Source organism: Caretta caretta, chromosome 8, assembly GCF_965140235.1.
Source record: "Caretta caretta isolate rCarCar2 chromosome 8, rCarCar1.hap1, whole genome shotgun sequence".
Lineage (NCBI taxonomy): Eukaryota > Metazoa > Chordata > Testudines > Cheloniidae > Caretta > Caretta caretta.
This window is the reverse complement of record NC_134213.1, coordinates 4,142,439-4,168,146: the sequence shown is the minus strand read 5'-3', so window position 1 is coordinate 4,168,146 and position 25,708 is coordinate 4,142,439. Positions and strand designations below refer to the sequence as shown.

Here is a 25,708-nt window from a genome sequence, read left to right as displayed (position 1 = left end):
CCTCTCTGTGGCCCAGTCACTAGAGTGCCACATTGTATAGGTGGGTTACCCAGGTACAATCTTATCACTGGAACCCAAAACGGTTTAGGACATCTCTGCCTGAGACGCCGCCTCTTGCGATAACCGGCCACAGCTGGGACCAGGCCACAAATGGGACCAACTTAAGATGAAGCCCTGTGGGCATAAATGAGAGTAGGCTACTGGCCAGGCCTCACTGCTCTGGAGTTCATGTCCCTCCCTGGTCCACAATAGCCTGAATCTGATGACATTCAGGGCACATGGTGAGGTTCTTCTTTTGTCCCATGTGTTCGAAACGAGGGGAATGTCCTTGTAGGGATGGGAAGGGGGATCTGTGGTGGGTTATTTTAAACTGCACTTGAGATGCATTTCTAGACTAATAGATTCCAAGGCCAGAAGGGACCATTGTGACCATCTAGTCTGACCTCCTGTATAACACAGGCCAGAGAACTTCTCCAAAATAATTCCTAGAGCAGATCTTGTTACAAAAACATCCAATCTTCAGAAAAAAACATCCCATCTAAGTTATGTTAAGGTTGGCTAGAGCATATGGAAGAGGAGAGTGTTAGGATATAGATATTCAGGCCTGTCTGTAAAGGCCTATACTCTAAGAATGTAGGTATATGTTTGTCATTTAGCTAGTAGTAGAGGTATACAAGAAAGAATCTGTGTAAGGGCCTTTTCTCACTGTGACAGTCTGAGGCCCTGTTCTTAGGCCAATGCCTTTGGCTAAGCAGCAGAGGCAGCCATAAGCTGGGAAGCGACCGGTCACCTCCTCACATTCCAAACTAGTCAATCTGGGGCTGTTAGGAAGGGGATCCGATCTATCACCTCCAGAGAAAGGGAAGAGCTTAGAAGATGTAAAAGGAAATTTAGGTTGATAGTTTTCTGTCTGGTAAGAACTCACTTATCAATAGACACAGCTGGGAAACCCTTATGTCTTTATAGATGTAGTTGTGAAATCCTCATTTCTGTATTGTTTTGTCATTATAGTTCCCACTTTGCTATTGTTTATTTGCATGGTCTCTGTCTGGTTCTGTGATTGTTTCTGTCTGCTGTATAATTAATTTTGCTGGGTGTAAACTAATTAAGGTGGTGGGATATAATTGGTTAGCTAATCATGTTACAATATGTTAGGATTGGTTAGGTAAATTTCAGTAGAATGATTGGTTAAGGTATAGCTAAGAATATTACTATATAAATTAGGGGCAAACAGGAAGTAAGTTGGGATTTGAAAATAAGGAAAAAGGAACTTGGATTTAAGCTTGCTGGAAATTCACCCCAATAAACATTGAATTGTTTGCCCCTTCAGACTTCGGGTATCGTTGCTCTCTGTTCATGTGAGAAGGACCAGGGAAGTGGGAGAGTGAAGGAATAAGCTCTCTAACAGAGAGGCACCCTTTTTAGCATCTTTATACCTTTAAATAAAGACATGTATATGATCTTATGCAGGAATGGGGCCCCGAGCTGCAGTGAGGGGGAAATCTGGCCAGGAGATACCCCCTTGTTCAGCCCTGCCACTCATTGATGGGGAATTAGGAAGGATCTGGACTGACAAAGAGTTTCATTCCTCTCTCCCTTGGTTCCACAGCTGGATAGGGATATTCCTTTATGGAATAGTCTTGTAGGGGTGAAAAGGGTTCTATAGAAATCTCTCTGAAAAATGTATGGAATGTAATGCGAAATGCATATCATTCTATAGGTGTTTTATGAACCATCCTATACAATTTTAGAGACATAGGATTCTCTATTAACTTCTGTAGGATGGTTGAAAAGCCTACAAAAAGGGTCACATTTTCTGTTGAATTCTGTAGGACTTTTCCACTCAGGACTAGAGTCAGGCCTATTCAGTGATGGGCCGCCTCAAAGTTCAGGGATCCAAGCACTCAGATGTATTGCTTGGCCCTAAGGTTGGCCCTGAATGTGAAATGCTACTATATCTACCATGAGCTACAGTCAAGGTTGGAAATAGAACCCTTAACTCTGAAATTCATAGTTTTGTGTGGGGTATAGAGAAGAGCCTTCCCACTAACACAGCCTTTTGCATTACATTAGTGATCCCTAAAAAGAAAAGGAGGACTTGTGGCACCTTAGAGACTAACCAATTTATTTGAGCATGAGCTTTTGTGAGCTACAGCTCACTTCATCGGATGCATACTGTGGAGACTGCAGAAGACATTATATACACAGAGACCATGAAACAATACCTCCTCCCACCCCACTCTCCTGCTGGTAATAGCTTATCTAAAGTGATCACTCTCCTTACAATGTGTATGATAATCAAGTTGGGCCATTTCCAGCACAAATCCAGGTTTTCTCACCCTCCGCCCCCCCACACACAAACTCACTCTCCTGCTGGTAATAGCCCATCCAAAGTGACCACTCTCCTTACAAAGTGTATGAAAATCAAGGTGGGCCATTTCCAGCACAAATCCAGGTTTTCTCACCCCCCCATCCGTTACCCTAACAGATCTGACTGAAAAGCAGCTCCTTGGTCTGAGTCAATCACCTTTGGGACCCCCCAGCGAGTGAATACCTCATTTACCAGCATTGCAGCAGTTACCCGGGCAGTTTGTGGGGAAAGCTTCCACCCACCGGCTGAAAGCATCCACTACCACCAATATGAATCAGTTTTTTCTGTGATCTGGTGGTAGGGGTCCTGTGTAGTCAATCTGTATTCTTTCCCATGGTCCCCTTGGGGCTTGTCTCATTAATTCTCCCCTTAGCACCTTGTGAGGTGGGCTGTGCCTGGCACAGTCCAAACAACGTTCCCGATGTGATTTTAAATCAGCTGCCATTCCTGGCCACCAGCACAACCTTTTTAAAGTTCCCAGTGCCTCCTCAAACCCGGGGTGTCCCCCTGCCAAGCTCCCATGCACCCAGCTTAAGAAAGCCATCTGACTTCCCTGAGGGCACAACATTACCGGTCCCTCAATTGTTAAGACACACCAAATCCCTTCCATTAGTTCCACCTTTGGCACATGCTTGGCCCCAAGTTTCATGATGCCTTCCAGTCCTGGGTCAGATTCCTGCAACTCTCGAATTCGCCCTCCCCGATCTGTATCCACCCCGCTTCTTGTTAACACTGTGACAGGCACACTCTCTTCTGGCTCCCAGGGCCATGGGGGTGCCTCTGTTGCAGCCGCTTGGCCTCTACACAGCCAGATTGTTTCCTTTACTTAGGGGTCCTGTTTTCTTGTGTGCCTTTACCTTTACCACATTGATCCGTGTAAAACAGTGACTCAGCTCCTCCACTCGCTTCCACCAGGTAGCATGCTTGATTGTGGAGCCGTCTGTTGCCCTGACATGATTATCTGCCCACCATCTCAGCAATAATGTGGCCCCACGAAATACATCATCTGAATCTACCACCACCCAACATTCTGGCTCAAATTTGGGATCCACTTCATTTAAAGCTGTTACCAAGGCTGCCAGTTCTGCCTCCTGAGCTGACTTCGCTTCTAGTGAGAAACCAATGGTGCTGACTGTCTCATTGCCTCTGATTCCCACAACAGCTAAGCCTGCAGTTTTCCGTCCCCCTTGATATCTACAACTTCCATCCAAAAACCATACCAGTGTCCCCTCTTTTACCTGATTGGGGTTAGCCGCCCGAAACACCTGATGTTGGGTTTTACCTGGGCTGGCTTCACATTGGTATGGGGTGCCAGCCAGATGTAATCCAGCTACCCAGACTGTGGGTTCCTTTAACACTTCTGCTTTAATGTTTTCTGCCTGTAGAGCCAGCAACCATTTAGCAATACGCTGCCCACTCACTTGTCCCTGTAAGACAGTGTGCATGTTTAAAAGCCGCAGGGGGTCATGATGAGATTGGACTATTACTTTCTGCATTCCCGTAAGGTATTTAAATTTCCCTACCCCCCAGTAGGAGCACAACAGCACCTTTTCACACCATCCATACTTCAATTCCACAGCACTCAAAAGTTGAGAGGCAAAGGCCACAGGTCGGTCCTTTGCTCCATACTCCTGTGTTAATGCACAACCAATGGTAGTGTCCGATACCAAAGGATACCGATAAAAGAATTTCTCCCCATCTGGGGAGGCCAGCACTGGAGCACTGGCCAGGTTTTCCTTTAGCACTCTCACTGCCTCAGTACACTCTTCTGACCATTCCCAAGTTGAGGCTCGGGTTAGGTCAAATAGAGGCTGGGCTATTTCTGCATAATTGGCCACAAAATCCCTGCAAAATCCAGTTAGACTCAGAAAACTTTGCAAGCTTTTAACATCTGTAGGCAGTGGCAGGGACTGGATCAGTTGCACCCGTCCCTTATCGATTTCCCTTCCCATCTGAGACACTGCCACTCCTAAGTAGGACACTCTTGTCTGTCCCATCTGAGCCTTTTTCCCATTGACCTTCAATCCTGCTCTTGCCAAAGCTTGCAGGACCTGCTCAGTTAGTTCCCTGTCTTCTTCCTCTGTCCCTGACATTAGCAACTGGTCGTCTACATATTGTATGCACCTTGCTGAATCCACCCCCTCCAGAGCCTGTCTCATGTATCTGTGAAAAGTTGCAGGGGAGTCCCTATATCCCTGGGGTAGGACTGTCCAGCAGAATTGTCTGCCCTCCCATGTGAATGCAGTTTTATATTGACACAAGGTAGCTAGTGGCAGAGACCAAAATCCATTAGCTAGGTCCAAAACAGTGAAAATTCGGAATTGGGGTCCAATACGGGCCAACATTTCAGGGTACGCTGCCACCACTGAGGCTGGCGAATTGGCCAGAGCATTTAGTGCCCTGTAATCCACAGTGAGGCGCCAGGTACCGTTTGGCTTCCTCACGGGCCACACAGCAGCATTACAAGGGGATGCAACTGCCCGAATCAGCCCCCTCTGTTCCAACTCCCCAATAGTTGCCCCCACCTCTGCCAATGCCTCCCGAGGAATAGGGTTTCTGTGGGGGAGGGTCACCTCCCTCCATCAGTACCTCCATGCTGCCCCTCCCACAATCCAGGTTATCCTTCGCCCACACAGGGATGTGTTCCCACCCAGCCGGGGGTGGTGGGAGGGCATATGCCACTTTAATGGTCATAGTGGCTATCCCCATGGGAATGGTATAGCCCTGACCGTCCTGCGTTTGCCCCAGTAAACACACCCAATTGGCTAAATCCAGTACAAGTCCCAGTTTGTGTAAATCTCCTGCCCCCAACAGATTAAGCATATCATTACAACCCCACATGATCTCCCCTTCCCCCCAGATTCCTTTGATTTGTCCCCGCCTCAGGGTTAACTGTGCTCCCCTCCCGTTGCCCCTACAATTGTCACAGTCCCTTCTGAGGGTCTCCCCTTTCCCCATGTGGTTAAACTGATGGCTGCTCCAGTGTCTATCAAAAAATCCCTCATGGGACTCCCTTCGATTGCCCCCTGGAGCGTGGGGCGACCAGATGCATCCCGTCCTAAACTGAGAACATGGACAGGACACCTCCCAGGGCACCCCTAAGTTGCAGCACCCACCTCTGTCCCTCCCACTGGTTCATGGGGGAACCGGGGGTCCTGGCACCGAACACATTCCTGTCTCCATGCAAAATTGTGTGTCTGGCATTTCAGGCAGTCCCAGTCCCTTGGTCTCCGGGACCACTTTCCCCCTGATCTGGTAAGATCCTGGGTAGTCAGTTTAGCCTGCAGTCTCTGGATCTGTTGCTCTATAGCTGCCCATTTGTCCCTGACTACCCCCCCAAAGCCACAAACTCTCCCTCTACCTCCTCCTCTCCAGGCTGGCCCACTCCTTTCCACCTTGTATTGATCCCCGCAGTAATCGCATGGACTGGCTCTTCCCCCTGATGCATCTGCCTCCACACATCTGCCTGTTCCAGAAACTGGGGTAGCTGATTGGGAGCAAGTTCAGGGTGCTGCAACCTTAAATGCCCCACGAACTGCGGATTGCTCAGCTCCAACCATTTCTCCAGCAATTCCACACCCCTACCCTGCTCCACAGCCCCACCAGGTCCCGGTGCCCCTGCCTGGGGCATCACCCATGGACCATCCAGGGGATCCACACAGCACCGTGCCCATGCCTGTATACGATTAAGTGTATCCCACCCTGTTTCCCCAGGGATTCGCTTCATCTTATTCATCCCTGCAGTACGAGAGTACACCCCAAACAACTGTTTTGCCACCTGTCCGGGGATTAGAAATGGGTGTGCCACTCCTGCCACATCGATTCCCAAGGTACCTCGTCCCAAAAGACTACGCCATAAGATCACCTGGTCCTCACAAGTTAGACCCTCCATCTCCCTGCCCACCTCCACTAGCCACAGCACAAACTGATCCAAATCATCCCGGGGTACCTTTCCCAAACGGCCCAGTACTGCCTCCCGGTCCTTCAGGGACAAGGGGCGGATTTCTGCCTGTTCTACTACTTGTGGGGCATGGTCCCCCCACCCTGCAACCGGGGCCACTATTCCTGCCTCCTGCAGTTCCTCCCGGGTAGCCGCTCTCGCAGGGGCTGTAACTGTGGATCGCCGGCTTACAACGTCCCCCGGCAGTGGTGGGTACAGTGTTTTTTCAGGGTAGGGTGGTGGAGGTGTCTCCTTCAGTTCCATTAGTGGGGCGGATGGTTTGGGGTCCCCAAGTCAATTGCCCCCATGTTTACAATGATACAATTCCTCCTCTAAGTCTCCTACTCTCCCCAGCAGTTCATCCCTCTCTCTCCGGATTGCCTCACAAGACTCCTCTGTCCGTGCAGCATCCCTTGCCTTCAAATCCGCTACCTCTACTGCAAACACGGATTTTTCTGTTAAAATCCGTTGCTGATCCACAATCCCCTCCAAATCCTTCATGTGTTGGAGGAGATCAGCTTCCCTTTTTACCCAGTATGCCATCCCAGCACACAAACCTTGTATTACCATTCCCTTTTTCCTACACTCCTTTCCCTTGGGGTCTCCCAAAACCTCTCCCATCTCCTTCTCAATCTCATCCCAGGTGAGCCCCTGCACCTGGTCTGGGCCCTGATTCTTCCTTATCCATTTGTTCAAAAAATCCGTTACCCCAGCTTGCCAGAACCCGCAACTACCATCACGAGAGTTCGCCATACCCCCTCCAAGCAGCTGCACGGACTGTTGGGGAGGGGGACTTACAGGCTGCCACTCACCTATCCAATGCGATGTTTCCAAGTCCCGGCACCAAGATGTTCAAAAAATCCGGGGGCGGGGGGGTGAGAAAACCTGGATTTGTGCTGGAAATGGCCCACCTTGATTTTCATACACATTGTAAGGAGAGTGATCACTTTAGATAAGCTATTACCAGCAGGAGAGTGGGGTGGGAGGAGGTATTGTTTCATGGTCTCTGTGTATATAATGTCTTCTGCAGTTTCCACAGTATGCATCCGATGAAGTGAGCTGTAGCTCATGAAAGCTTATGCTCAAATAAATTGGTTAGTCTCTAAGGTGCCACAAGTCCTCCTTTTCTTTTTGCGAATACAGACTAACACGGCTGTTACTCTGAAACCTGTCATTAGTGATCCCTATAATCTGCAAATAGGGACTATTCCTTGTGTGCACCACGGAACCCAGCCCGTCAGTATCAACTGCAACTGCTAAATTTCTTCTGCGTAGTACTTGGAGTAAGGCTTATAGGGGAATAGGTCTCTTTATTGTGTATGTATGTTTACATATAATCAGGCTTTTTTTCCTTTTTTGCATCGATCTGATTCACTTTTTATTAGAAAATTGTTACATTAGAGGAAGATCTAAACAGTACAAAGAAAGTGGAGTGAAATAAGCAGTTGTCATTCGGTTTGTTTGTTTTTTTTAAAACCACACTTTGGACCTATATATACACACTTCTTGCAGCACACAAAACATGACTCACCAACAGCAGGTGTCCTGCTGTTATGTTAGGCAGCTGAGTAATAGTAAGGAGGGGCTGCTCCCCATATATGGCATCCATGTGGCAAGCTAAAAATACTTTGCTGACTCCCAGCAAAGTAAAAGTAGTTGAGAGTTGTAGAGGAAGTCTGCTTCTAAAGGTAAGAAACAGATGATCTTTTTAATGTGATTTAAAAAAAAAAGTGTGAAGTTTGCCTTGGCAACTGGTAGGCAAATGATAACTGGAACAAGACTGCGAGTTTGGAATTATAAACAGTAGCTCTCTGTTTGTCTTCATGAAACCAGCTTGTGGAATGACCAGTTAATGGAAATCAGTGTAATTTAGGGGCAATTGCAGCTGAATCAGAGACAACAGAGGAATATGTGCCTCTGTTAGAAAGAGGCCCCGGTTTTGCCTTGTTTCAGGGAGCATTTGAAAAATACACAAGCAGCCACAGAAGGCAAATCTGCTGTGTACAATAGACAAGAAATCTCTTGCACTTACACCCTCAAGACACAGGGCCAGCAAACAAAGTTTCTGGAAACTTATAATAGTGGACTGTCAAAGATCTGAATTCTTTGTACAGCTGAGACTTGTGTGACCTTTGGGTTTTTTCGCCTTCCTCTGCAGCATGGGGTGCAGGTCACTTGCCAGGATTATCTGAGTATATCTCACTTAATAATTGCCCTGCCATGGTGGGGGCCTCAGGCATCAGTGCCCCTTGGTCCATTTTCTCTCCCTGTGGCACATAACAGTTTAGTCTTTTGTGGGCTGAAATACTTTAGTCTAATTTTGGTTGTTTGGGTTTAGTATGCAGATGCTGTTGGTGGCCTGTGATATACAGGTCAGAGGAGATGAGCTGGTGGTTCCTTAGACTCTATGACTTGTACAGTTCAGGAAATAGTGTGTGTGTTGTGTGGAGAAGCGGAGAAAGGAGAACATGCAGTCATCTTTGTAAAAGCCAGATTCTATGTATTAATAACTATAGACAGACAGATAATGGAAAGAATGCTGTTACAGAAAAAAAGCTGGGTACTGTGTGTGCACACACATGTGTAGCTCATGCACATGCTCTTCCTAGCAAAAAAACGTAAGGACAGTGAATTCTAGCAGAAAGGAAGACAAAGAGAAACAGCAAACCATGGAAACGAAAAGAATTACATGGATTTGTGGATCTGTACCCTTGCTCTGACAGACAGAAAAAGCCAGTTTCTGTTCATGTTGAAGTTGACGGCAAAGCTGTCATTGACGTAATGGGACTAGGATTGAAACTCATCTAACATGGGGTTAAATTGTGCGTCTTTACACTTGGTTGAGCAGTGAAATAAGGCACCTCATATTTCCCCCTTGCCTGGCCTACTGAGATCCAGATCTGGTGCCTAGTGCAGCTCCTGATCTTTGGATACATCAGAATACGTCCACTGTGACCAAGTGGGTGGGGAGGGACAGAGAGGAGTGGAGAGTGGGTGGAGCCTTGGCCACGTCCCCTGCCACACTCCACCCACTTGCTGTCCAGAACAGGGAAATAAGCTGCACCCTTTCAAGGGTTGCAATAACTTACTCTGGCCCCAGGGGAAAAGGGGACCCGAGGAAACGTGACTGAGTCACACAGCCTTCCTTGGGTTTTTCCTAGGATGTGCTGTCATATATCACATGTTACTCATCAAGCAATGGTGGTTTTGTAGAAAGGATGGTCTTGTAGTTACTTATAGTACAGAGCTGGAATTCAGGAGATCTGGGTTTTGTTCCTGGTTCTGCCACAAACTCCTTGTATAACCTTGGGCAAGTCACTTAATTCCTCTGTGCCTCAATTCCCTCTCTGTAAAATGGGGACAATAGTCCTTTATGTGTCTAGCCTTTCTGGTTAGATTGTAGCTCTTTGGGGCAGAGGCTGTCTTTTACTGAATGTACCTGTCCACAGCACAACAGGGCCCTGATCTTGGTTGGGACCTCTAGGCCAGCGGTTCTCAAACTTTTTTTTTCCACCGACAACTTGAAAATTGCTGAGATCTGGGCGGACCACTTGATCTTTCCAAGTGTTGCTTGTACTGTTAGATAACTATTGTAAAGTGCTTTGGATAAAAGCGCTATATATATATATACACAACTTTAAAATGTTTTTTGTTCTACAAATAAAAGCACACAACTCCTATTTTAATATCAGTCTCTTACCTTTCTAATGCGATGGATGTCCCCTCTCTCCCCCGCTGCAGCAGCCCCCGAGCTGGGGCTGGGAAGGAGGGGGGTTCTCTCCCCAGAAGCCGCAGCCCTGGAGCTGGGGAAAGTCACCTCTTTCTCTGGCCACTGCAGCCCTGCATGTCCCAAATTCCCCCGACTGCCTCCTCCCACCTACCCCATATTCCCTCCAAGGCAACCACCTCACCTTACATGTGCATCTTCTCCAGGGTCCAGGCATGTAATTAGTGGAGCCACTTATGCGTGGCTCGGCTAATTAGGTGGGTGGCCCTTCATTGTCTTGTGTGCGGCCACCCAGATGTGCACCTTAGAGGGAACTATCCATGGAGCTCACGGACCCCTGGTGGTCCACGGACCACAGTTTGAGAACCTCTCCTCTAGGCACTCTCATAATACAAAAATACAGAAAGCAAAGCCTAAAGACTATCTAGCCCTTGAAAGCAAGGGAAAAGGTAGATGAAATTGCATGAGAAGTGGAGATTCAAGATGAAAAAATGTGATTTTTCACATTCTTATTGGAAATAAGTCCTTACCAGTGACAAAGCAATTGGATAATTCTTTAAACAGAAGCTAAATTCTAGGGTCATCCACAATGGACTAAATTCTGCTCATTTTATGCCCACAAATAGTCCCATTGACTTCAGTGGGATTACACCCAGGAACCAGGCGGATAGGAATTAGCCTGGTGTGACTGTAGAAATGTTTTTCATATTGAGTCTAAAGTTGAAAGTGGCAGAATTCAAAATACAAAGCAGTGACATACCCGGGCAAAATCCAGACTAGTGGAAGGCTGTGTCACCCCTGCCCTACAACCTTGGGTGCTTTACAATGCCTTGCAGTAATAGCTCCTTGCTGGGTTGCTCACAAACATGCCTTCCAGCATGCCGGTCACACACTGAGAGTCTGCATGTAATTGCAGTTTACCAGCTACACCCTTATTCTCACCAGCCTTGGTTATTCTTCAGGGTGACCCCCAAACACCCTTAGTCCTGGATCTTCCCCCAGAAATGTATGTCTTGTACTGCCCAGCCCTCTCCTGGACAGTACAAATATTGTAACAGTACAAGTCCACAATTCCTTTAAGAGAATAATATGATAGCTTATTACCTTAAATTGTTACCCAGACACTTCAACTTAAAAAACCCTGGATCAGATAACATGCATCCGATGAAGTGCACGCTCATGCTCAAATAAATTGGTTAGTCTCTAAGGTGCCACAAGTCCTCCTTTTCTTTTTGCGAATACAGACCAACACAGCTGCTACTCTGAAACAGTAAAACAAGTTTGCTAACTACAAGGAGAGATTTTAAGTGAGTATAAGTAATGATCCATAAGGGTCAGACATGGTTACAAGAAAAATAAGGATAAAAGCCTTACTTGTATTGACTTAAGAAACTAACTTAGTTGCAAAACAAACTTTCTCACCACATGCTCCAGCAAATTACTGACTAAACTCTTTAGGTCAGGACCCCCTACCCTGGAGTCTAACAGCTGTTTCCTCATGTCTTCTCAGGTGCAGAGAATGAGGTGGACAGAGGGATGAGGAGCCTTACATTGTTTGTCCCTCCTTTTTATAGTTTCAGTTCCCTGTCTTGAAAAACATTTCCAGCTGAAACCCAGGAGACAAAGGGTCTATGTGAAGGATGTTCCCGGCTGTTTTCTTCCAGCTGTTTGAACTTCCTTTGTTTTCTCTCCCTGCTTGATGACTCTTTTTACTGCTTAAATGCAACTTAAGGCAAGCACACATTCCTTCCTTTGCCTAGGACAGATCTGACTTCTGCCTGGGCAGGGCGGTAGAACATATATTAATAATATCATACAAGGAAATCTGTACATACAATGTTGCCACAGATATTTTATTAGGACAATGATGACCAGCAAATTATGGGTTTTCAAGGAATACCTTGTTGAAAGATTATTTCAGGGTGTGTAGGGTGTAAATACAGGGGAGTATTCTGTTACACAAGCGTGGTGAAAATTGAAATCTATATGCTGTCCTCTACATCTTATCTTAAACACTGCATTAGTAGGTATGAAAAAGAAAGGGAATTGAAGGGGTGACTGTATCCTTAGAAGTCCAAAAGAGCATAACAAGGTTAGCTCTGCCTTGTTAGGTGCCAGGGGTTGATGTAAAACAAAGGGAAATCTGAGCAGGCGATGCAGAGCTTCTGCTATGGTTGTCATAAATGGTTGTCTAAATTTTCTGTGTAATAGTTGCTTTCTTCCCCAATAAACCACATTGCTTAATTCAAATGGCTACAGTAGATGTTCATGTATCTTTCTCTGCTGAGCAAGCTGGAAGTGACAGAAGACAATTTAATTTGTTTTTTTTTTCCTCTTTGTGGAAGCAAATTGCTACATACACACTCAGATATGCACCCTTGCAGCTTTGTGGCTAGATCCCAAAATCTAATTCAAAGCATTTCCATGAGGCCTGACCTGTTCCTGTTTAGCACAGATTTAATCTTGCTATTTCTGACTACAAGCTGTTGACAAAAGAGCATTCCAGTATGTGGAAGCAAGGCTTAGGCAATGAGAGGATATTTTAATGGTGGCATGCTGAATAATCAATTCCACTTGAGTGCATAGATCAATACTATTTCTGAGATGCCTGAATAACCATTTAAAGCAAGCAATATAGGTCCAAGATGGCATGAAAAAAGATGGGGAGAATGAGAATGATCTGGAGGATGGTGTGGATTGCACTCTCAGCAAATTTGCGGATGATACTAAACTGGGAGGAGTGGTAGATACGCTGGAGGGGAGGGATAGGATACAGAAGGACCTAGACAAATTGGAGGATTGGGCCAAAAGAAATCTGATGAGGTTCAATAAGGATAAGTGCAGGGTCCTGCACTTAGGACGGAAGAACCCAATGCACAGCTACAGACTAGGGACCGAATGGCTAGGCAGCAGTTCTGCGGAAAAGGACCTAGGGGTGACAGTGGACGAGAAGCTGGATATGAGCCAGCAGTGTGCCCTTGTTGCCAAGAAGGCCAATGGCATTTTGGGATGTATAAGTAGGGGCATAGCGAGCAGATCGAGGGACGTGATCGTTCCCCTCTATTCGACATTGGTGAGGCCTCATCTGGAGTACTGTGTCCAGTTTTGGGCCCCACACTTCAAGAAGGATGTGGATAAATTGGAGAGAGTCCAGCGAAGGGCAACAAAAATGATTAGGGGTCTGGAACACATGAGTTATGAGGAGAGGCTGAGGGAGCTGGGATTGTTTAGCCTGCAGAAGAGAAGAATGAGGGGGGATTTGATAGCTGTTTTCAACTACCTGAAAGGGGGTTCCAAAGAGGATGGCTCTAGACTGTTCTCAATGGTATCAGATGACAGAACGAGGAGTAATGGTCTCAAGCTGCAGTGGGGGAGGTTTAGATTGGATATTAGGAAAAACTTTTTCACTATGAGGGTGGTGAAACACTGGAATGCGTTACCTAGGGAGGTGGTAGAATCTCCTTCCTTAGAGGTTTTTAAGGTCAGGCTTGACAAAGCCCTGGCTGGGATGATTTAACTGGGAATTGGTCCTGCTTTGAGCAGGGGGTTGGACTAGATGACCTTCTGGGGTCCCTTCCAACCCTTATATTCTATGATTCTATGATTCTATGTTCTTGACCATAGTGTGCGGGGTTTAATGGCCTGGAAGTGGAAGCGGAAGTTGTTTGGAATGGGGACAAATTTTCTGACTTGTTTTGCTGATCATGAGTTGGCAGGAAGGACTCCCCACATGTGCTTCTTTAAGTAGTGTACCTTTATGGGGTACAGTAATTTACTGGGTTATTTTTATTTAAGCTGGACATCTGTTTCACAGTGCTGGTCTACACTACTGCTTAAGTCAATGTAACTTACGTCGCTTAGGGGTGTGAAAAAGACACCCCCCCCGAGCGACATAAATTACATTAACCAAAACACTGTCCACACCGGTGCCATGTCAATGGGAGAAGCTCTCTCACCAACACCTCTCATGGAGGTAAAGTAATTATGTCAATGGGAGAGCACTCTCCTGTCACACTCTTTATGTGGTCCGAAGTCATGATTTCTGAGTGTTTGGGTTTAGCAATACTGAAACAGAAATAGGGGAAGTTTTCCTCAAATGTCCACTTCCAAAGGCAGGGGAAAGAGGGAGGTGATCTCTTAACAGCAAAGTTAGCATCTCTTTGTTAGTTTGGAAAGCCTGCCCCAATGTTTCTTCTGCTTCTGCACCAAAGCTGGTCTGTGGTTAGCTGGTAGCTTTAGCAGCAGCAAAATACAGGACAATTTAACATCCTAATACATCTTACTAAGTAAACACAGCACAACAGTTTGTGTTAACCAGGACATTGACTCTCCTGGGGTTGGTAGCGCCAGCTGCTGTCACTGATCCAGAACATTAAACAATGTTTATTATGGCTGCATGGCATTTGTGCGGTTATATGGCACAGTTAAAATGTAACTGGAGCTCACACAACTTTTGGGATGGAGGTTAAGTCCCACAGCTCATCTGGATTAATATTACATTTGGGGGACGTGATTGCTGGATTTGGGAAATGCGTGTCATTTTCATTTTAGCTTACCTGTTGTATTCGTTCATTTTCCCCTTTATTTCTCATTGGAAAAATTGGTGACATTTAAGACCAGTTTTTAACTAAACATGTACAGAGGGTCAGGATTTTTCATCACTCAGGATTGACATTTATTTGCTCTCATTCCATGCAGCAATTGCATTTCTGAATAACTAATCTGAATAAAAAAATAACAAACAACCCAAGCAAGCCAACCTCCTAAATCCAGAGTTTAGTGGCATGATCAGCAGGAGACAGGGACAAGTTATGGAGAGCTAAGAGAACTCACAAGCAACTAAGAGGGAAATCCAAAAACTCCAGGATTACATTCTTTGCTGGCATAACTTCATGGAGGTTAGTGAAAGTATGCCAGCAGAAATATTGGTCCTCTAGTGTTGAGCAGAAATGCTTTTTGTTGTTGTTGCCCTCATAGGGGAGGGAGGAACTAGCAAATATTTATGAAAATGTCAGAATTCTCCAGATTTGCCATGCAGAAATTTCTGTATGTGACACTACCATGAAGCTGAACAAACTTCTGGTTAACACAGAACTAGGAGTAGGACAGGGGATTCATGCCTGAATTAACGGTAAAGGACCATTCCTACATTTCTTGCAAAGCCAGAGCATTCATTGATGCCAACAGGAATGTTGGGTGTGCAAGGAATGAAGGATTTGGGCTCACTATGTAGTGGCTTAGAGGCATTACTCAACTAGGGTGAGGGGCAATAAGGCCCGTGACAAAAAGTTACAGGGCAGGTGCCGACAGGACCTGATCAGGGTGGTCCCCAAAATGTCACAAGGCTCCTAAACAATTCCCACCCAAATCAAAGGAAAGACTCCTATTGACTCTAATGGGAGTTGGATCAGATCCTAACAGCTGTAATATTTGCATCCAGGGATACCACTAGGCTTCACAGTGTGTGCGTGTATTGGGAAAGGAAAAGAGCAGGATTTAGTTAATCGGGTAGATTTCCCCCCTTTAATTTCCCCTCATCCTTTGGTCTCCATTTTGTGACTGTGAGGCCTACTGACCATAAGGGCAGCATTTAAATCAAAATCGAAAACAAAGCTTCCCTAAGAATTCCTGATCAACATTTGTAAGGTGCAATTTCTATGCCCCAAATGGATGTCTCTGTCTCCCAGTTACAGTGGCAGCTGTGGATTAAATGGAGAGGTGAAACAATCCCTTTTATTTGTATATCCTTTTTTTGTTGCAAGCTCCCACTCCTCAAAACAAACAAACCTTCCTATCTTGGGGGGAGGGGAAGCACAAAGATGATCTAACAAGTATCATGTCTTCAGCGGAGCATTTTGTTTCTTACATTTTCCCAGTGGAATAACATTTAAATGGCTTCAGCTGGGGGTACTTATCCCCCAGTTGTGGGTAAGCCAAACCTTTCATTGACTTGCACTGGAATGAGAACTCCTGGGTTGTACTGGGGCCTAGGCTTTAGAGTTAATATTTCTCTGAGGAGAAAATGAGAGGAGAGTTTACACTTTGACTGTGGATATAAGATTAAAATCTCTTGGCAAATAAAATAATTCTTTAGTGTGTTTTGCACGGTATTTAAATGTTTGGCGCTAAAGATCAGAGCTAAAGTAATACACATTTTCTACAGGTTTCAGAGGAACAGCCGTGTTAGTCTGTATTCGCAAAAAGAAAAGGAGTACTTGTGGCACCTTAGAGACTAACCAATTTATTTGAGCATGAGCTTTCGTGAGCTACAGCTCACTTCATCAGATGTATCTGATGAAGTGAGCTGTAGCTCACGCTCAAATAAATTGGTTAGTCTCTAAGGTGCCACAAGTACTCCTTTTCTTTTTACACATTTTCTATTGTCTTAGAAAATGCACCAGCTTTTAGCTAGTAGAAAACAAGATTTTTGCATCTAATGGAAAATTGCTGACTTTTCTTTAGGTGGAAATCAATGTTTCCACCTGCCCCCCCCATATTAAAATTGAAAGGCCCATGTTGTCAGCTTTGCTATTTATCCTGGTACTTACATGGCTAGCACTGTAGTAGCTGAGACTGAGTGCCTCTTAAAAACCATTAGCAATTTGTCTTCCCAACCCTTCAGGCACCTATCCCCCCTCCCCCGTTTTGCAGGAAGGGGGCAGAGGAACGGGATTTTCCCAACATCACACAGGAAGTCTCTGGCTGAGCTGAGAACAAGTCTCCTGAACCTCAGTCCCGGGCCCCAGCCTCTCCAGCCTCCTTCTTCTTGGGACCTCCCTCTTGAGCACCTCTGACTAGGAGGGACATTTGAGGCTAGATCCCCTAGGGGGTTCGTAGCGGGGGGGTCTTCACACCCGAACGTTATCTATTTGCAAGGGAGAACCAGCACCTCCCATCACCTTCTGCAGTCCCCTGCCTGAAGCTGGCAGCCTGATTCCCAGCCAGGGCCTCTTTGAGTTAAACGCACCTCCCAGGGCCAGATTTGAAAAGAGACCAAGCAACTGAGCCAGGGAGCCCCGCTTTCCCCCTCCGCCTCCCAGGAAGGCTGGTCCCTTCCGCCAGCCTTTGGTGCGGGTGGGCGTGAGGCGAACGGGCGAAGGGGAGGGGAAATGCCCCGAGCCCCTTTTCTGCAAGAGCCAGGCAGCGGCAACTCGCTCCTGCAGGGTGCAGCGGGGGCCAAGCGCCAGCGGCTCCACCCTCTGCTCTGCGAAGAGCTTGGCAACCCGGGCTTCGTGGAGCTGCAGGGGGGGCATCCTGGCGCCCCCCCCCCAGTCCAGCTGGCTCACGCGGGCGGGCGGGCACACACACACACACACACACACACACAGGCGCGCAGCAGGAGCCGGCACTTGGGCGCTGCTGCTGCTTGCAGCCAGCCCAGCGCCTTCCCTCCCAGTGTTTGCCAGGAGCCCGGCAAGCCAGCGCCCCAGGCGGGCAGAGAGCAGCAGCAGGAGGAGGAGGAGGGGGGGCTCAGTGGCCAGGAGACAGCGGGAACCCCGGCCCCACCCCATGCGTGCACCCCGGGGCGACCGGCTCGGGCTGAGCCCCGCGCCCCGCCGGCCGGAACGCGAGTAGGAGCCGGCCGCATGGGCGCCCCGGGAAGGATGCTCGGGCTATAGGCGCCTGCCCCGGCTCGCGGCGCGGGAGCAGCCCCGGCATGATCTCCGACCGGCGCTGGCTGCGTCTCTCCCGCTCCGTCCCCATGGACTTAGCTGCGGTCGCCGGCCGGAGCGCGTGAGCCTGGGCGTCCCGCCGAGCGGGGCCGGTCCCCGGGGTGAGTACCGCGCGGGGCCCGCGGGTGGCGGGGCGGGCGGCTCCCCGGGCCGGCCGGCCGCCTGGCTTGGGCGCTCCGGGAAGTTTGTGCCCGCCCGGCGTTGGCTTTGCCGCCGCCTCCCCACGGGCGCCCCCCGGCGAGCTGCTGCAGCTCCCCCGGGAGAAGGAGGCTCCGCGCCCGAGGGTGCTGCCTGGAAGGGAGGCTCGTGGGCAAAGTGGCTCCCGGCGGGTGGGCTCGGCAGCGGAGCCGCTTCCCCGGGCGCGCCCGCGGAGCAGAGCGGGGCTCCTCCCCGCAGCGCTTCCCCGGGCTGCACGGCCAGGCGCCCTGCCTCGCAGGCTTCCCCTGGCCGCCCCTCAGGCGTGGCCCCGGTGCGGGGGGCTCTGCCAGTACCGGTCTGGGGCAGGGGCTCTGCCCCGCGGACCTTCCAGCGGGGACACCCGCTCCTCTGGGTGTCTGCCTGGCTTTACAGCAGGCGACCTACAAAGCGCGGGCCACGTCGGGACAGAGTAAAATTCCGTCCAGGCAGTGACCTCTTTACAGCGCTCTCCCTGTCACAGACTGACGTGCAAACACAGCCATGCATTTCGTAACTCCGTGGTGAAGATGAGAAAGTCCACAATGGTCCAGTCCTAGTGTGGGGGTGGCACTTTGGTACTTTTATGTCGGATTTTGTAAGCAAGTCGTCTTTTAAAGGAGGTGAAACTTGGGGGTGCGCAGGACAAATCAGAGGCCTGAAAGGGGGGGCGGTCGCCTGGAGAGGTTGAGAGCCCCTGGTGCAGAGCACAGGGCGTACTCTGCTAGCGATCAGTGGAAACCGTGCAGGAGAGAAGTAGGCTGCAGAGTGGAACCCATTAAAGGCAGGTCATGCCGGCTGACGATTAAAAGGGTGTGTGTGAGTGTCGGAGAGAGACAGAGAGTTGGCAGCAGGTGATATGAGTCGGGGTGGGGCTGAAGTCACTGCCATTGGGAAGACTCTTGTACCTTGACACACAGCAAGGGACGCAGGGCTCTGGTTATTCCAGCCCCGGCCCAGCTCTTGGAAGGATGAAGTAATGGTGCTGGGTGGCTTGGCTGTGACCAACAGGTGGTGTTTTGGCAACTGATCATTCTGCCTTCCTCCGCGGGGGGGAAGGGTTCCTGATTGACACCTGCCACTGCTTTTATGCAGTCTCTTGAATGGACAAGGAGATGTAGGCTTTCCCTTCCGATTGACTTGTGCTATACTGTGTGCTGTCCAGATGTCATTGTCCTGAAGCTGTGCTGCGAAACAGCAAACTCCCTGTTGAATCACTTTAATTGTTTTTGCAAGGATGATATGAAGTTCAGGGCTGCTGAGACACCATTTAGATGGAACAATAGAAGAATGCAGATTGGTGTCTTATAAATGTAATGTGTGTTTCCCCCCCCCCCCCCCGCCTATCCCAAAAATGTATCCAGTAGGTCTAGGGAGAATAATGGACTTTGAATCATGAACCACAGAACTTCAGGAGCTTGTTGGTTGCATTGATATGACGCTTAATAATTTTTTGGTGACTTTTCTGAAAGTGCAACTGCTATTCTAGCAGATGCTCCTGAATCTGTAGCAGTAAGAATGACCCCTGAAGTGCCTTTATTTTGAATTTACAAATGAAATTAAGATCTAAAAGGTAAAAAAAAGCTCAAATACTATAATCATGTGGCTATGAAGCACCTCACACCCTTCAGTCAGGTGTCTTCTGTTAAGTCAGCTGTTGAAAACACACCCATTCACATGGGATGGCATCTCAGATTTTTTTCATAGGCTGTGGGGAAGGGTTCAAATTGAATTGTCCAGATTAAATCAAATGAATTGCTTAGTATTGGGCAAGGTTTGATAAATGAACCACTAAATCAGCACCTACGTGGTGTCTCATTGAAAGGAAAAATGAGCAGTTCTGAGCCTTATTTGGGCAGTGTAGGTCAGCCACGAATAGCTTACTGAACTAGATAAGCATGCTAGCAGGCATGCTTCTTCTGTGATGTGATATACAGGTAAGCATAGAAATGTGCTCACATGTCCTGCACTAGAGGAGCATGTTCTGTAAAGGACCCTATATATTCAGTTGGTGTAAACTGGTATAGTTCCATTAACTTCAATGGAGCTACCCTGCTTTACACCAAATGAATATCTGGTCCCATATTTCTAGCCGCCTTGCTTAGAAAGAGCTTTATTTTGAGTGCTAGTAGAGGCAAAATTATACTGACTTCAGAGAGATAAGAGGTGTCATTTTGGCTCAGTAGAATCAAGATTGGGGTAGTAAAGGAGAATCATCTGTCAGAAATACATTATAAAAACAGCTTCATTTCTAAACTCTTTGATTAGAGCAGATCTGTTTGCCATTGGAAAATGGGCTTTGTCTTAAGTTCTTAAAAATGCTCACCGTGGAATATAAAAAGAGTTTGACTTTATTCACACTTGCTATTTGTAGCTTCCAGCAATTTTTACTGTTCAGTCTTAAGAATCATGGATTTGTTAGTATTAATGTATTCCATTTGCAACTGCTATTAATTTCTATGTTGTTTGCAAACACTTCCTTTGTTTAAAAAAAATTGTTTTGGGGGAAAACGTTACCATGACAATTTTCTTGTTTTGCCAACAAAAACTCAGTGTTACAATGTGTAGAGCTGATAAAATGGGGAGAGATTTGTCAAAGGCCCAAAGAGCAGTTAGGTTCCCTGACTTTCAAGGGGAGTGGGACAGCTGATAGATTGGGATGGGCTGGAGAGAGTTAAAAGGCTAACTAACTCAGGAGCTAACTAACTCAGTGCAGAGGACTCAGGAAGGCAGTGCAAAGGAGTGAGGGGAGGTTGGGTTTTAGAGCCAGAGCCATGAGGGAGCGCTCCCTTCCTTGCCTTAGGAGCTGATGGCTCCGTGTTACTGGTGGGATGAGGCTACATAGTGTATAAAGGCAGTGGAAAAGAACACTGTAAACAAATTGCATGAGGTGTTGTACTAGAAGATGGTCTCCCAGCATTTTGTAGGCTACAGGGGAGGTAGGAGTGAGTCTGCTCTGGTACAGGAATGCAGGCATGTAACTTCCCTTGGTGATTTAGAAAATCTCAATACATCAGAATAGAGCAAGAGATAAATCCTACAAGCTTTCAGGCAATCGGTGTTTCTTTTTGGTTCAGGTGTTTACGGTTAGACAATGTTTGCTTTCCTTATACCTATAGTGCATTAGTGAACCATGGTGTATGTTGATACAATGCACATGCACAGATCCTTTATAAGACAAGTTATAAAGGGGGTGCATTGAAAGTTGCTTGATGGAGAGAGAGAGAGCGTATTGTACGCAATGGCGCAGATGGTTGTGCCTGACCCTCAGAAAGAGGAAGGTTCTGTATATGGAGATGCCTTTATATATCTATAACATGTGATGGGACCTTGTCCTCTCTTTCTCGTGAGCTGATACATCTCCAAATGTTCTCTGTGCATCAACAAAACCCAATTATAACTAAATGCCCTTAAAAATCAGTATAGCACATACTTAACTGAAAGCTTGTTATATGCTGCATAAGGTTATTTTGTTGTTGTCTGTCTTGTCATTCTTCTTTGAAATCGTAATGCATTCTTTTGTTACTTTGAAGTGACCTTAATCCTGATTTATCGGTAAATGGTGACTCTATGCTGAGCTAATCTGAGAAGATACTGATATTTAATTGAACAGTTTTGATGACTATGGAAGAAATATATTAGGGACTAATGTGCATTGATAAAACCTCTGGGACACACATCTGGCATTGAAGTTTTTTAGGGGAAGATTACTTTCCAAGCCATCTACTTCTGCCTTTATTACTCCTGAGGGAATTCTGTGCCAAAGAAATTAAAATTCTGGGCACAATATTTTAAAATTCTGCAAATTTTATTTGTCAATAAATACATGTGGACACTCCAGCATGGCAGTGGGGAGCACAGGCCACTGGCTGCATGGAGGTGGGAGATCACCCTGTAGTCCCCCCGTCCCGGGACAGGGACTCTGCAGTGAGGCTGCAACTGACCCTGACACAGCACAAGTGCTGGGCCTGCCCCAGAAACACCCCAGGGCCCTACCCATGCACGCCAGGTGCACCAGATATGGGCAGGGAGGCTCAGCTCTGCAGGATACAAGTGTGGGGGGATCCAGGGGTGGGGTGAAGGGGTTCTCTGTGGGGCAGTCTGGGTGTGGGCGGCTCAGTGCGGGATCTGGATGCACAGGGGCTTGTTGGGGAGTTCTGGGTGCAGGGGCAATTGAACTCTGGGGGGGGGGTCCAGATGAAGGTGGTTGGGGCTCAGCAGGGGGTCTAGGTGTAGGGAGCTTGGCATGAGGGTTTAGGTGTAGCTGGCTGGGGCTCATTGGGGCGGGGCTTGTCATGGTGAGGGTTCAGTGGGCCTGCTTAATGGGGGAGCCCTAGCTGCTGCTAACTTGTGGGTGCCGCATGCCGGGCTCCCGATTCCCCTATCCCCTTCTCTTCCTCTCCCCCACTGCTCCATCCTCTCCCCACCGTCCCCTGCCCCTATTCCCCTCCCCTCACTCCTGTATCCCCCTCCCACTGCATCTTCCCACCACCCCACCCACTTTTCCTTTGCCCCCTCTTGCCCTTCCCCACCACGGGCACTCATTGTTATGCAGAAAACAGGATGATTCTCAGCACACAGGATGGTAGCACGACCGGCACTAGGACCCAGGAGGCAGTGTCCAGATGCAGACTCAGCGAGTTGAGCATCATCCTCCTTCAGCTGGGCAGCTCTGCGCTCACAGAAATGCAGGGTGGGGGAGAGCAGTGGTATGTGATCCTGTGTGCTCCACATGCCTTGCCTCTGTTTTGGGGGTAGTGCTCCCTGCAAACAACGCCCTTGGGTGTCCCCAGGCCCTACCCCCCAGTGGCTTCCCTTTGCTTCCTTGTCATTTTCTGCAGGGAAGCAAAGAAGTATGCGTGGGGACATGAATTCTACAGATGCACGGGGGTGCAAAATTTCCCCAGGAGTACTTTATTTCATGTGTGGGAAGTTCAGGCCCCTTCATCTGATTTCTTTAAATCCAGTAGATACACTTGAAATGGGAATTATCTTTGCCTAAAAGCTTGTGTGTTACCATCACCATCTGAATTAATTTTTCTTTGACTGCCGGAGGAAGTGCATTTCTGTTTGAGTCCTCTTACATTGGGACCATCAGCAACTAGAACCTGAAAGAGCAAGAAGTCCAAGTAGGCCTGAGTTAAGCATTAAGAAATGCTTAATGTGTGATTGTCAAAACAGTAATTGACAGGCTATACTGATGCTTCACTAGAAGGTTCTGACACCATATTACTTTAGGCATTGTTTGACAAACTTTGATTTACAATATAATTGAAAGTGGATGAATTTTTGTATTCAGAATGAATACACAGCAACTTTTGGCATTTAACCCCATAACTTTTCAAAACTATATGCAGCTAATAACCTATCTCCCTGTCACTGATTCTGATGGGACAGGTGGTTCTGAAAATGTCTGCTCTTGTTCGAAAATTTAATGGTAGATGCTTATGCAGTAAAGGCTGTTTTAAGTTTGATATTTTTCACTGTTTTTTAGACAGGACTATACATTTTAACTATATGACACTTTATCAGGGATTTAAAATTAATCTGATCTAAAGTTTGCGATTTGCTCAATTTGGGACTAATGCAAAAAATCATGATAATAAATCCCAGGCACTAATAATGGTTGGATGTTTTAGGAACCAGTGGGAATCTCAGCTTCCAAATAGGACGAAGTATTTGGGCAAAAGTTTCTGCCTAGTATAAACTGGTGCAACTCTATGCAATGAGGCTGCACCAATTTACACCAGCAAAGAATTTGGCCCTTTGTTTTTAGCTCTGGCAGATCTTAAGGTATGAAACCTTGGTGGGCCTGGGCCAGCCCCTATTAGTAATCAGCTGAAAGAATTCAATTGACTACCCAGGATCAGGCTCAAAATCACTGTTCTGATGTCAGTCTTGACTTTTTCTCTCTTGGTTTCTGATATAATTTCATTGAGTTTTGGGAGAGCTAGCTGGAATCCAATGATTTATATCCTTTGAAAGGTGAGGCTCCTGCTTTTCAGTGAATTTAAAGCATTGACGGTCATTACCTTTTCCCAAGCACTGATACTAGACCAGAGAGCAGAATAGCTGATCCCTGAATAATAAGAAAACCTTTGAAAATCTCAGTGACACATCCCATCTAATCAGCAAATCCTGCGTGACCATTACAAGTTTCCTGTACGTATGTGTATGTTTGTGAATCTCATATTGCAAGTATCACAGCTGAAGTTACTGCACCTGTATCCTCCCTTCTGTGATCCACTAAAGAAGTTCCCAGTCAGGTCTCAGGTCCTTGCTCTCTCCTGTTTCTGGGTAGGGACCCTTGTCCCACTCCCTTCTGACCTGGGGGTTTTAAGGCTACACAGCTCTGTGCCTTACACTATGCTATCCCTTGCAAGCAAGTCTGCCTAAAGGCCAGTGGCTTTGCTTCCTCTCCAAGGACCACGAACAGTATACTGCCAGCAAGCACGTTTCTAAGTAAGCACGTTTATTCTTAAGGCAAGAGCATTACCGAGAAAACGTAAAAACAATAAAAGTTCCTACACACAAGTTCCTTACCAGAGGTCACCCATCAGTCCTATGGGGTACTATTTAGTCAAAATCATTCCGACCCTTAGGCTAGGGCTGGGGCCCCACCTTGGACAGAAGGTCCTATCTGTTTGCTGGATCCGAAAGCAGGCCATGAGTCAGTTCGAGTTCATCCTCACCAAAAACCCTTTCATTGTCTCCAAGTCTCAAAACCCAGCTTGAACCCGTATACACGAATCATCCCGGTGGCAGTACCTCCCTAGAGTTGTTTAGTCTCAGTGATTCACCTTAATCACTACCCGCAGTTTTTTCATTCCTACAGGAGCTGTAGTAACCCTCATCCATGGAGTAGAACACCATTGTATGTAAACCATTCATAGGTTTAATACAGTATGGTCCCCAAAGATATTCCATGTGACTGCAAGATCTGCCATGGCGAGATCTTGTAGAGCGCAGTGATTCCAGCACATTTATAAAGCGGTGTTATGTGGTGGCATTTTAGAGTATTGGATGAGAAGATGAAAAAGATTGCTTCTGTATTACTCAGTGTACCACTGCCTTTTCAGACACACCTCCCCCAGGCTATGTGATGGTGTTTCAAGGAAGCTTAGAGACAGTGGAAGTGTATCTAAATTTTGTACACTTTGATGCTTCCCTGCTTCCCTTTGATGCAACCTCAAAGCACGCTGGCATGCATCATCAACTGAGCACTAACAATAAGCCATGTCAGTTCCGCTAACAATGTGAAGGTTTTGAAATGTGCATCTTTGATGCATTGCATTCATGCTGGTGACTCTCTGTCCCTGGAGGCGATGGGGTGTGTCAGATTGGGCAGTCTAAATGTTTACACAAATATTGAAAATGGGAGCAGTGCAGGGTACAGGGATGAATTCTTAGCACCTGGTATTGTCAGTCTAGAATAAACTTTAGGATGTGAAATTACAATGTGCTGTTTTGCCAGTCCATTTACGGAGGACACATCATCAACACACTGCATTGTGGTTACTCCTTTGAATATGTGACAGTCAGTGTTTTTTAACTGTACTGTTAACACTGTGCTGTGGCCCTAAGTATGCTGGGGGTTTGCCTTGATTACGGTCCCTATTGACCAGCAGCCAGGGAAGTTGTTCTGGCACATACACTTACTGTAGACAGGCTAAGCTGCTGTTTGCACCAGTGCAGCTAACCTAGTGATTGGCTGCCGATGGCTGGAATCAGGGCAAAATGACTGGGTAGATAAAGCCTTAGATAAGATAAGGCCTTTCCTGGTGCCAGCCTAGGTAGTAGGGATCCCTCATGGTGGTCCAAGC

The 25,708-nt window shown here is 47.2% G+C and overlaps 1 protein-coding gene across 3 annotated transcripts in view; it reads left to right on the top strand.

The window, feature by feature from the left end:
- Positions 1-7,957: 7,957 nt before the first annotated feature.
- Positions 7,958-25,708, top strand: part of SGCD (sarcoglycan delta) — a 526,242-nt gene continuing 508,491 nt past the window's right edge. The window contains exon 1 of one of the 3 annotated variants that reach the window (XM_075131239.1): positions 7,958-7,999. The gene's annotated coding sequence lies outside the window, so the exon portion shown is untranslated. Of the gene's footprint in view, positions 8,000-17,178; positions 17,813-25,708 lie in introns of those variants that run through there. The other 2 variants (XM_075131240.1, XM_048860561.2) reach the window with 2 other exon arrangements.